The 13,048-nt window shown below is 45.7% G+C and overlaps 1 protein-coding gene across 22 annotated transcripts in view; it reads left to right on the top strand.

Moving 5' to 3' along the window:
- Positions 1-13,048, top strand: part of LOC135366755 (muscleblind-like protein 2a) — a 304,286-nt gene that overhangs the window by 210,299 nt on the left and 80,939 nt on the right. The window lies entirely within an intron of this gene.

Below are 13,048 nucleotides of genomic sequence, written 5' to 3'. Positions count from 1 at the left end.
CTCGTTTTCTGTATAAAGCAGAGTGTCATCATAACACATGTGCATAACGCAACGCCAAATGCCTCCATTTACTTCTTTCATTCTCACCTTTATACTTTATGAACATGCACCCAGCTCAGCATTCTTTGCATCATGCACGCGTCCATCCGAAAGACCACAGTATACACACAACCCATCAGCGCAGGTCCTTGTGTCGGAGAAATGAAGGAAGACGAAGAGAGCGTCTCCGCATGTTCCTCATTTTACGCGAGCAAGAGACCCTATCATTTAGGCGTGCTCCAGTGAAGTCTGCACACAATTCAGGCTTAGTGGAGATCCGCGAATTGCGTCTGGGGGTAGCTTCCTTTTGGGACTGACTGTGTGTAACGTGTGTGCTCGGACGAGGAAGGAACCACGAAGAAATGATGCATTGCCAGGATAAGCACAGACAGAAATAGCGTCGCACGGGTCTAACGTTTCGCGTTGTAAAACAAACTGGTTTAAACGAGCAGCTCGTTGCCACGCGGGTAGAAAAAGGCTTGAGTAATATACAAGGCGGGGGACAAAAAGCGTCGGCGACCGTTACAGAGAAGGACTAGGACAAACAAGCAAAGCCTCGTCGTGACAGTATATAGTGTTTCGGTATAGCGAGAGTAAAACGTGTGAATTTCGCGGCCTCAGTTTTTCGCCAATCGAGCACAGGGCGTATATTCGCGGTCACGTACTAAATTTCGTGATATCTGAATTAGAACATTGGTAGCTTGATTGACTTACTTTGTGATAAGTCCTGAGCTAGGTAAATCTTGCTCGAAATCTTCGCATGGCCTTAAAATTTGCGAATTTTTCAGTTCGCGAAAATTTTAGTTCCACGAACATTAGTGTCTTACAGCATCAGCACTCGTTCACTGTTCACTAGTCTGTTTTCTATTTCTCTTTTTCTTTTTTTTTACTTTACACTTTACTACTTCAGACACAGTAGACTTCCCAGACGAATGGCGGTACAGTCCCCCCCTTGAAGTCGGCCCAGGACGCATACTATCCCCCTGTCCCTCCCACTCTTTCCTGCTGTCCCCTCATCCATCCATCCACGTCTGTACGCAACTCATAACCACAGTTGCTTCGCGGCGCTAACACACAAAAACATTAGTGGAGGCTTTGGTTTTTGTGTCATCTGATATGGACAGCAACAATTGCATTATGATGATGACAAGGGTTGCTTGATACTGTTCGAGATGCGGAATCTCACTTCCTGTGGACTGTTACGAGAGAGCATGAGGTATAGGAATGAGTTTGATGGATCACACATGGCAGGTGGGGAATATACATGATGATGATCATGACACCTGATGAGGCTACACGAACAACCATACTCCGACGTGTTTCGGTAAACGCAGAACATGGGCCTACATCTGAGCAGCTTTTTCGGTAAAGCTTTGTGAGTCAGCAAAATTTTCGTAACAATATCATCAAGATGGAAGCACAGAAGCCTCTAAGACAAGGGGCGCCGATATTTCGAACGGGGACCATGGAAAAATACACACTGTTCGAAATATCGGTGCCGCCCGACCTGACGCATCTGCTTCCATCTATTCGCTGCGAGATCGACCTATAGGGGGCGACACCGTCACCTTTCTAGCTCTGCTTTCTAGTGTGGATACACACCGGCCGATAATCGAAGTTGATGGTTCTTTTCCGTAATCCTCGTGTGCATTCGCTGGATGATCACTTGTGCCGCGATAGTACGATACTGCTCGGTTCCCCAATGTTCCACCTACTGCACTGAACGCGGAAAATAACCGTGTAAAAGCAGACGACGCGAGGAAGCTACCCACACTACGGTAGTTCATCGTTTCTCCGCAGCGCGCCGACACCGTTCAATCTCGGAGCGAATATACCTTCACCGGATTGTTAGACTTTCTATTTTCCCGCAGCAAGGTCTTTCGACGTGTCGCTATTACCACTAACGCCCCCTTTGGGCAAGAAGGAAGAAGCGTGGATTTCATGCGTTAATGCGGACGATTATCGCTTGCGTCGTTTTCGTGAACGCTTTCCCCGCAAGTCATTTGCATAGAGATTACTCTGTCCGATTGTCTCGGACGCGCTGTCCCGGACTGGTGTGTGCGCGTGCAAGAGTGCGATAGTGCGCATGCGCAGAACATCGTTGTAGCGTGCACGATGAGCGTGCGTTACGCTTGTGGGAGGTCACGTTGTAATTAACGTGACGTTTCTGCGAAATCGTGAGTGGTTTCGTCCTTGTACACACGTAGGTTCGCGAAGGGCTGTTACGATACGTGCGCTATGCGAAGTACGATGGAGTGATAATGCATTGAAAAGGCAACGGGGAATGTATTGCAAAATAGACGTCATTGAAGATATCGATGTGCTCTGAGGGGTCGCGACCCCCCCTTCAGTCTCTGTGGGATCCTCATACAATCTACACTGGTGTAGCGCAATGAGGAAGTGCTCACTTTTCGCGAAATGTGTCTCTGCTGGTAGATTTCAGTGATTTCTAGTCCTCAACGAGGTTGGATTTTTTGTGTGGGCATTAGGATTGTATTGCATTCTAGGATTGTATGGGCATTACCTCATGTAATGCCTATGGGCCCTTGAGGTTCTTGTAAATGAATGAATAAATAAATAGGAACTTCCCTGTGGCGTTCAGTAGATGACAAGAAATCTCATTTCGTGCTTCGATCACTTTGGTGGTCCCCCACAAGATAAGGATGCCTCAGATTCGCTAATATTTCGTATTCAAGTTCGGTGCAGGGAGTAACATAGCAGCATAATAGGTGCTCAAGCAGCACAACATCGTCAGCACAATATCCAGCCAATGTCGGGCCCACAAATGTCGCGTGATAGTGACATTATCGAGTAAAAGCTAATAATGCCTACAATACTCAAGATGTACTCGAATGGTCAATCAAGTACGTGCATTCACATCGTGGAGATATAAATCACAGAGAAGCAGAGTGTGTAGAGACTTTCAAAACACGCTGAGCATTTAGCTGTCAGCTTATAGCACATCGTATGACAATTGAAAATCGATTAAAATTTTCTAGTGAGCAAATCATTGGTATTGTTATAACCAGGGATCGGAACCGGTATTTTTTTCGGTCCGGTTCGGGTTCGGGTTCAGGCATATTGGTTCGGTTCGGGTTTAGCTCCGCTGAACCGAAATTATCAGCTTGAATCGGTTCAGGTATATCGGTTCGGTTCGGGTTCGGCTCAGGGAGAACCCCCACCCCCGCACATACACAGACAAAAAAAAAATCTGTCAGCGGTCGGGGCATTTACAGGGATTGGAACAGTTACTTTTTTCGGCATCGGTTTAACCGGTCCACGGGCAGTAATTTTGCTACATGCAAGCAAGCTTACGCTCACCGCACACGATTGTAAGAGAAAGGTGTGAGATAACCGTTCAGGTGAGCAAAAAAAAGGTCGGTCAGTAGTACAATTAATTCACCTCTGAACCGATTCCCGAACCGGTAACCGTATCAATTATTTCCTATTCAGTTCCGGTTCGGCTCAGGACAAGCAAAAAATCGTTCGGGTTCGGTTCGGGTTCGTCAGAAAATAACGTTTTTTTCCGGTTTTCGGTTCGGGTTCAGTTTCGGTTCCGATCCCTGGTTATAACACATAAATTAGCAGTAGGTAATTCAGACGATTTCATGATACTCTCAGTCATGCGAACTGTATAGCTGTGTTCAACTTTAGAACGGCACGGTATGCCCCGCCCTACGCGTGCGCTTATTGGCTGCAACAGCAATACGCATCACTCAACGTCGCTCCAAGTAGGGCGTCGTAGCAGCCCAATAACCTGAAATAATTTCTTGCAATACCTATATTATACCCTTAGTATAATTTCTCTGGCAGGGTAACTCCTTTTAAGGTTGACGGACTACATTTCATGCCGTTCTTAGGCTAAACAAGCAACGTCTTCTTTTCAGCGCGCATACCTTTTGCTCTGTCACTGCGTGCACGAGAGGAAGAGTACGGCGCACTTTTGAAACATTTTAACGAAACATATTTTTTTTCCCCCGTCCTCCCCCAGTTACGCAACTTTCTTTTTAGTCTGGTGGCGTGCTCTCTGCTATATTTGGGACTGCGGATGCCTTTAGCGAGCAGAGTGCACAGCTGCAGCAGGCCCTTCTGTCGCGATGAATGAGGAAGATTGATAAACGAGTTCTTTCGCCACAGAGACGCGGCAGAAGTCCTCCAACAGAAAGGAGAGAGAGGGCGAGGAGGAGCTCTGAGGAGGGCGCGACGCCTGCCGGTGGACCCGCGAACGAGCGTCGATGAGTGATGTCGATTGCTGCAGCCGCGTAATGGAGCTCGTTGAGAGGCTCGATTGGCTTGGCTTGGATTGACCCTGGCTCGATTCGACGGGAAAAAAAAAGGCAAAAATTAGGAGCGCTCAAAGTGGAAAGTGACCGAGCTAAATGACCCGTGAATGTCGGCGTAATTTCTTCACTTCACATTCGTTTCACTTATTTATTATTCGCCGTGACAGTGTGTCTCTGCGCGTGAGAGGAGGTAAACAGGGGAGAGGTCACGTGACTGGCTTAGGGGAGGGGGAGGGGAGCTCTCAAATCACGTGGTCGTCGTCGTCGTCGTCTTTTGTCGCCGGTGCTACGTCATACGGGAACGCGTGAGTATTTTCTTCACGCTTTCAATTGAGCACGTGCTTGTTTTACCTGACGGGTAGATCTCGTTTTCTTTCGACGCGCGCACAATTTCCATTATTTGTGACATGTGACGCCGTATACCGAAAAGTTCCGAGGAACCGCCACAAGTTGTCTTTTATTCGCTTGTGCAGAAGCACCGCACCGCGAAACGAAGTTCCATTGGCGACCTCTCTTTGTGTCGCTCGGTTTCTTATTTTTACCATTGCTCTCAATATCAGGAAGGAGCGCGCATCATCACCTCGGGCAAGTCTTCCTTTTTTTTTGCACGCGGGATACAATTCCACTGAGTCCTCGGCAGTCTCCGTTGCTCGCAGGTTTCCCCTGGAGACATGGACTGTGAGCAGAATGCTTTCGCGATGCGACCCGCACACAAATTGGTGATCAGTTTTCCGGCAGGCAGGTTCCTTTCTTCCTTTACCAGAGCTGCAGTGAAAGCTTCGATGGAGCCCTTTCTGTATGGGCTTTCTATGGGCTGGAACTTAGGAGGATGCTTCGTGCTTTTTTGAGCTCCGAGCAAAGTCAATTTCACATAATGTTTTCCGTGTGCAGCGTCCGTTTAAATCTTATCTTGTTACTGTCGTCAGCATTAGGGTCACATCTGTCCGTGAACGTGACTTCTGTTCGTCGTGCGTGTTTCTCCTTCAAGACTGCAACGTCATAGCTTGCTATTTTTTTAAAAGCGATTAAACCCCAGTGCAGGGGACCGAATGGACGACACAGACACGGGAAGCACTACACATATATAAGCATATAGCTTACAAGTAGTATAGTGTCATGCAGGAATGTCAGAACGAGAGAGGACGTTGTTCTAGGACCTTTATCTGCAACCTGGCATCACTGTAACGTACAGCTTTATTTTAGTGATGGAGATTGGGAGTTTCATCGCCCCAATCGCGGTTCTTTCCATTACTTGTTGCTGTTTTACTGCTTTTTTTTTCTATGTATTATTTTTTCCTCACTTCCTGTAACCCACTCCTCCCATGTAACGCCCGTGTGGGACTTTTGGGAGTACAATAAATTGATTGATTGATTGATCGCCAGGGGCGATACTCTACCCCATTGTTGGCATTGTAGTTTCAGTTTTAACTACGAGATAGAACAGCATTTCCTCCATTGTAACCCAAAAGCCGTGTACACTCTTCAAAAAAGGGTGTGTCGTTATTCCTTTTTGGGGAGTAAACCCTTTCCAAGTATTCTTCTGACTCCCCGAAGGGAGTAAAGAGACTCCTTTTTCAGAGAAATTGTACACTCTAAAGGGAGTGATATATGTGGCAAGGGTTTACTCCCAAAAAGGAGTTACAATACACCCTTTTTTATAGAGTGTAGAAAAGAAGATGTCGTCACACTACACCGTCCACTCGCGCCACGAGTGTGCACTCCAAGAAAAGGAATAAGTGCAGCTTCTACTCCCCTACTACTCCCCGTTTTAGTCCCCTGACCTTGAGATTTGCTCCCCCAGCAGCGCTAAAAATAATCCCTCAACTTCGAATAAATATTCGTTCATTTAGTCAGGGAAAACACCAATGGTCCTGGCAATGCATCTGGTCTCTAAAATAACTAAAACTACTCCTTTTCTTTTTTCTCCTTAGGGGGTGTAGTTTGCATTTTCGTCTTCTTACTATACATTGACCTCTGTAAAATCGTTTCTGACGCCTCTGCTGACAGGCATCCGGAACACAAACATCCCATTATCACTTACACACCACGAACCTCTTTGATACGCAGCCGTCTCTCACACCTCTTCTTGACAACATGTTGACGCGCGGCCGATGCGTTCACTCTTTTACATCTTATATATATATATATACCCGCACAGCAGAATCGGGTCCCGGAAATTTTTCACCCCCACGGATTCCTCCGCTGACAGCTTAGCCCCGTCAAAAACACCCCTCATCATCGGCTCTCGCGACGTACATAACGCGTTATAACCGATGCAGAACTTCGAAAAGGGCAACGGTCTTTTCAACCTTCGTTCCTCGCGTTAAAGACCGCGTACAGAATCATCTAACTACGCTTATACAGAAAAAAAGGCAGCTACTTAACATATACGTCGACGCCTGACGTCGGGGTTTACACACGTCAAAGGTACCCCTCAAACTTTTTTTTTTTTTTTTGATACCCCTACTTAATAATGAAACTCAATCCAGTTTCGGTTCGATGGACAAGCGTAGGGTACCATTCACGTCGCCTTTCTTTTTTTTTTTTTTTGATCCACCGAAACGATGCTATAGCTCAAAACTCCTTTTATGCCTGAGGCCAATTATAAACCGCGTCGTGGTGCATTCGACAATAACTTCCAAAGACCCTCCTTGCAGTGTGTTCGGTGGAAAAATAACGTCTTTCTTTTTTTCTTTTTTTTTTTAAACCTAATAGACTGCCCCTGTACGCTGGCGATCCAACACAGGTGACTTGACATGCACTTGTACACATACACATACTTGGTACGGTTGTGAGGTCCACCCGTTCTTTATTGCAGCTTTTCTGTGAGCCGAGAGGGGGACCACGGAGGTCTATTTAAAGGTTGAACCCCGCCGGTTTACTATGCGACGAAGAAACACGCAACACTGGGGAAGTAGTATTAAAAGAGGTTTCTTTTTTTTTTTTGAATGCACCAATAAAACGGGGTGAAAGCGAGCTCGGCTCTAATAAGGGGGTTTGCTATAGGATGCGAGGCGATGTGTACGCTCGAATAAGCTTTTGAGGGAAGTCACGGTATATTACATAATGTACACAATATCACAACGAGATCTCAGGAACGAGCATCGTATAAGCCGGTCTTTATGGCTGCACCGAATCGAGGTTCGAGATGCGAGAGAGAGAAAGACGCATATTGAGGTGGTGTAAAGCAGCGCGGTATTCCCACGAGGGAGTTCGAAGTATGAAAAAGAGAAATTCCGTTGGATGCTGGGATCCACGAGGCTTTGGGGGAAAATCGATAAGATCGCCCAGTTTCTTTTCTTTTTTTTTTTTTTTTTCGTGTAAGTATCTTTCTCTTCCTATCTTGTTACACCCCTTTGCGCCATAACCAGAAGCCATCGGCACCGGAGCGCAATTCCGCACATCAACGCTTGGTTCTCGATCACACTTCAGCCGCAAGACCTACTGGGCGGTCCCTCAGCCTGTGTCCTGTTACATTCACCTGCGCGCAATACGAACACATCAAGTCACGAGCACCCACGTGAACTGGGGTGTACGGCACCGCAGGTCACGTGACGCCATCATTTAATTACCAGCTCCCGTGGCATAGTGGTTAAGACGATCGCTTTCGACGCCGAGACTGGGAGGTGATACGGGTTCGAATCATCCCGTCACCGACTGTGCTGTCTGATGTTTTCCCTGGGTTTCCCGAAGACCTTCGAGACGAATGTCAACACAGTTCCCCCTGAAGTCGTCCCAGGACGCACTCTAACCCCCTCCCCCCTTTCTGTCCCCATTCTGTCATCTGTCCATGTCTGTACGCCGCTCATCCACATCTGCTTCGCGGCGCTAAGCGGAATCTTTAAAAAAAAAAAAACATTGAATTGTTGTCATTCCTCTGTTTTTTCTCTTCTTCTTTTCATGCAATCCTTGCAATTCACGGCTGAATATTAATGAACACGAACGAAGAATAGCTTCATTTCATCGCGGCATCTTATCGAAGCACAGAGGTATCCCGGTTTCTTTTTTTTTCTTTCTTTCTTTCTTTTTCGACAGCCCGCGTTAGCTTTCTGCCGCGAACCACAGCGAGTGCAACGGGCGGAGAAAGGTTGCCCGGCCGATAATGCATTTGTCACCGACAGGGAGAGTGAGCATTGTTTGGTCGCGATATCGATCAAGCTGGAAGAGAAAAACGATGCTCTTTTCTACCGTGCTGCGCGAGAGCTCTTATCGTGTGCTCGTCGGACTGAGCACGTTTCTGGCGCACTCGCTGGGTAAGTTTGTATTCTCGTTTATCAGGTACTGGTGGAACAGAGCCGATAATGTACAGTTGAGAGGTTCTGTTCTTCATTCGTTTACAAACGCAGAGTGCTATCTAGTCTATAAGTGAGTTTTCTTTTTTTCTGATTCCGTGTTAGCGCTGCGAAGCAACTGTGGCTATGAGCGGCGTACAGATGTGGACAGATGGAGAGAGGGCAGCAGGAAGGAGTGGGGGACAGGGAGGTTAGTGTGCGTCCTGTGCCGACTTCAGGGGGAACTGTGCCGACATTCGTCTGGAAAGTCTTCGGAAAACCTCACACAGCACAGTCGGTGGTACAGGATTCGAACCCACCACCTCCCAGTTTTCGGCCAACGTACACGGCCAACGTACACGCACAGGGGGGAAAATAGTAATTTTAGCACGGTGACCAGATTCTACGTCATCTAATGAATTAGCCAGACACTGTAGATGTACGAAATAAGGCCTGCCTCCCTTCCCTTTTTCCGCTACGTAGACATAAAGGGTCGCGGTTTCGTTTCCTTCAACCAATCGCTGCAACCAGTTTGAAACACACAAAAAATCCAGTGGCCAGAAATAGCACACACACACACACAAAAAAAAAAAACACGACAACAAACACAGTGAAACACACACAAAAAAGCCACCAGCAATGGGGTAGAACATCGCCCCTAGCGATGAAACTCCCCAATCACTATAATAAAATTAAGTTGTTGTTGTTGTTACATGTTAGTATCGAAGCTGCGCGAGAAAATAAAATAAACGCCCTACATTGTTTTTCTTTTCCACCGTTATCGTCGTCGTCCTCAAACAGGCAACGGTACATCCACCCAGAGACTCAAACTGCGAGCGTGCTCTGATGAATTAAATTTTAAAAAAAAATCTGGTGAAAATGGTAAAATTTATGTCGCGCATTGCTGCCATTCATTATGCATACTATCGTTGCCCTTTTGCACCATTTCATTGATCCTCTTCAGTACTTAATCCGATTCTCCAGTGCTCTAAGCGTTATATCAAATACGTCGGACTGGGCAGCCCACGTTGAATTAGTAACAAACCGTTCTTCAGTCGAACCAGATCACAAGACTATACATCCTGCACTCGAGCTCGAATGACATTCGTCGTCTCGGTTCGATGGTCCGCGACGAATGAAAAAAAAAAAAAAAAAGAAAGAAATATCCAGCAACAGAAATCCACTAAATCATTCACCCGGTCTCGCGGACGGGTATTGCAGTGTGGGCAGAAGCATTTCGCTTCTTCTTCCTTTTCTTTTCATATCGCCGTTCGGAATAAACGGGCGACGTAGTAACAACGAAGGACGCTCCGATGGCTCGCAGACACCCAGAGAAGAAGGAAAAAGAAATTGGGACCGCCGTTTGTTCAAATCCCATTAGGAGGCTAGCGGCGGCGGCGTCTGCTCTCTTCAACGATGGGTGTGGCCGCCGGCGCTGACTCTAAATTTATGTAATTACCTTCTCTTTCGTGTATGAAAGCAGATCCACCCTCTTCGTGATATCCCCTTTGTCCATGTGTGTGTGTGTGTGTGTGTGAATGGCAATGTACTCTGTCTGCTTCCTGGACTCCATTTACGGTATTTTGTCTGCAGTCTTTTGGTAAACGTAAAGCGGTAACTTTTTACGATAACTTTTGCAGTAATTCGAATGAATTACAGTGAATACGGCATGAATAGGCGGACAACCGGAGCCCACTAACACACTCTAAGAAAAAAAGGAGTACTTTTACTCCTTTTGGGGAGTAATTGCATTGCCACAAAAAATAGTCCCTTTTGGGAGTAAATGCACGGAAGTAAATGAATGTCACAGAGTGAAGACCGCATTTCACGCGGTGTTGTAAGAGTCCCAGCTGCATAATTGGTGCGCATGCATGAAAATACTTTGATGCAAACCGTCAACCGTGATATATCGAGTGATATAAAATCTTGCGCCATACTAGGGCACAATTTGCGAAGAAAGATGGACTAACTGTTTCTTACTCTGTATGGCTGGAAAATTGCTACGTTGTCTGAGTTATACAGACTTATGTCGTTCAAATTGACCAAGGGCACATATTTACGTAGACTGTCGCATTCAGGAGACCATTCGCGAAGTTTAGTGACAATTTGCAGTACTGGGGAGTAAATGTCGGGACTAAATGTTGGGTTAGGGGAGTAAAATGGGGGGTAATTGCAGACTAGGGGAGTAGAAGCTGCAATTACTCCCCGTTTTACTCCTTTTTTTCTTAGAGTGCACGTGTTGGGTTCTTCTGTAAGGCCCTATACTAGTGTTCACATCCCCTCCCTCCTGCTGTTGGGGAGTCGAGTTACAGCATATTATACTTTAATATACAGGGTGCTCGACCTAAATTGATAAAAAAAATTCTATACTGGCAACGTACTCGCAGGAGGATTGTGGGACATCCGGCAATTACATTCCGGAAACTTTTGCCGCCATTTAGGAACGCTTTGGACAATTTTGAATTCGGGGATTTTTTTTTTTTTTTTGAAACAGAAATATGAAGTCCTCCACGGATAACCGCAGGCCCAACAAAAACTATGCACAGTACAGCAACAGAAATACTCGAAAAAAAAAATTAGTAAAAGTGCTGCTTTAGCCACGCCTGCTTGATTGCCGCAAAATAGCGCCCGTGAAAGGTGCGGCGATTGAAATGGGGGGATGAAAGGAAAAAAGTGAGGTTGGCTTGGCAATTTTGAAAGTTCGATCGATAAAAATAAATTTCCCTGAATTAAAAATTGCCCAAAGCCTTCCTAAATGGCGGCAAAAGTTTCCAGAAGGTAACTGCCGAAAGTCACACAATCCTCCGGCGAGTACGTACGTCGCCAGTTAGAATTTTTTATTACTTTAAGTGAAACACCCTGAATACCTCGCGATGCTTTACTAATAATTGTATTAGTAAGCTAGTTTTACTAAACACTCTGTACATCAAATTAAACTTGTTTCTTGGAGGGATACCACAACTGTTTCAGACTGCGACACTCACTCTATATCATACACTTCGGCTTGTTTTTTTCCTCAAATCCTTCACTGTTTGCACAGGGCTTTCAGTCGGTTAAGCTCTCACCCTGACGGGAGGACATTACGTAGACTTTTTGACGCTACCCACTCAAACGTTGTCTACTTGCGCACTACTGACGATGGCCCAATAAGGCCGAAACAGCTGTTCAGCGCTGGTAATGCGACGTTTCATTTTTAAACTCATATTTGCATTATATGGAACTTGTTCATGGATTTCAGCTTCCAGTAAGGAAAAAAAACAGAACATTAATGCCCACTGTTCTATATATTCATCCGTGTGTCGTTATTTTAATGTGGAGCAAAAGGCGGAATTCACAATGACATCTGCGCGTAGTAATTTCGTTTATGCAGTTTCGATTTATGGTAAGGCAGCTCAGCTATACCTTGTAAGTTGTAACGTGCAAGCTTTGACCATATGCCATAGATTTACGATAAAGAAAGTGGATCCCAACACGCGCTTTCTGGGCCAGAACGTTGTTAATCGAATGTACATCGACTCTGCAAAATCCTTTGTGCAAGCATTGGCTTAATTGAGCTCCGCGGGTTTTGAAATCGTAATGAGAATTCGTGTGCAAAGCGGGAATTGAGATTCAGTTCCCGTTCCACTTTTCCAGCGAATAACACACATATACGCACATGCAGGTGATCGAAGTTTTCTTACGTGGTAGTCTAATTCAGAGAAAGAGAGCAAGCGAATGAAATTCATACTGCTTTTAATAGGATCGAAACTGACTTTCTGTTTCTCTGTCTTGCGTTGTCTCATTCCTTCGCTACATATATTTTCGAAGTACATTGATTACTATACGGCACACGTACAGACACTTTCAGCGTTAAGTAAAACTAAAATCGTTGAACAGGAATATATGTAGTTTGCGCACTAGCATAGAGTGGGGCTGATTTTTCTTTTTCGACTGCAGCTTTGCGAAGGTGTGCGCGAGCCATCGGAGCCATTTTGACTCGGTATGGCGGTTTTACATTACCTTGATTTACATCTGCTTCGACGTTGAGTGAGCAGCTCGACGTACCATGTCGAACCAGTGTGTTGAACCCATTGTATTATTCAATTCGATTCAATTCAATTTGTTCATCTTTACGATGTGAAGATGGGGAAAAAGCTGTGGAACAGCTTGGAGCAGCTGATTATCGTGTCGATATCTGTCGTGTGATAAAAGGCGTTCACATAGAACGCACACACACAAATGGGATGATGATGTGGTGGGTCATTCTCCGCCGTTATGGCGGTACACTGCCCCATTGCGCTTGTGGAAGGGATGAGAAAGTGATGATGATGGAAAGGTGTCACATAGAACATTTGTAACCTAGCCATACAAACGTAATGATATAGACGTACTAAAATACCTTGTAAGTACTTTGACGACGTGAATCCTACTTCGATTTCTAGAAGAAGTTGAAAGTAGTCGTTTCTTTTGTATAGA

The sequence above is a fragment of the Ornithodoros turicata genome, chromosome 8, assembly GCF_037126465.1.
Source record: "Ornithodoros turicata isolate Travis chromosome 8, ASM3712646v1, whole genome shotgun sequence".
NCBI classification, from domain to species: domain Eukaryota; kingdom Metazoa; phylum Arthropoda; class Arachnida; order Ixodida; family Argasidae; genus Ornithodoros; species Ornithodoros turicata.
This window is presented reverse-complemented; position numbering and strand designations above follow the sequence as displayed.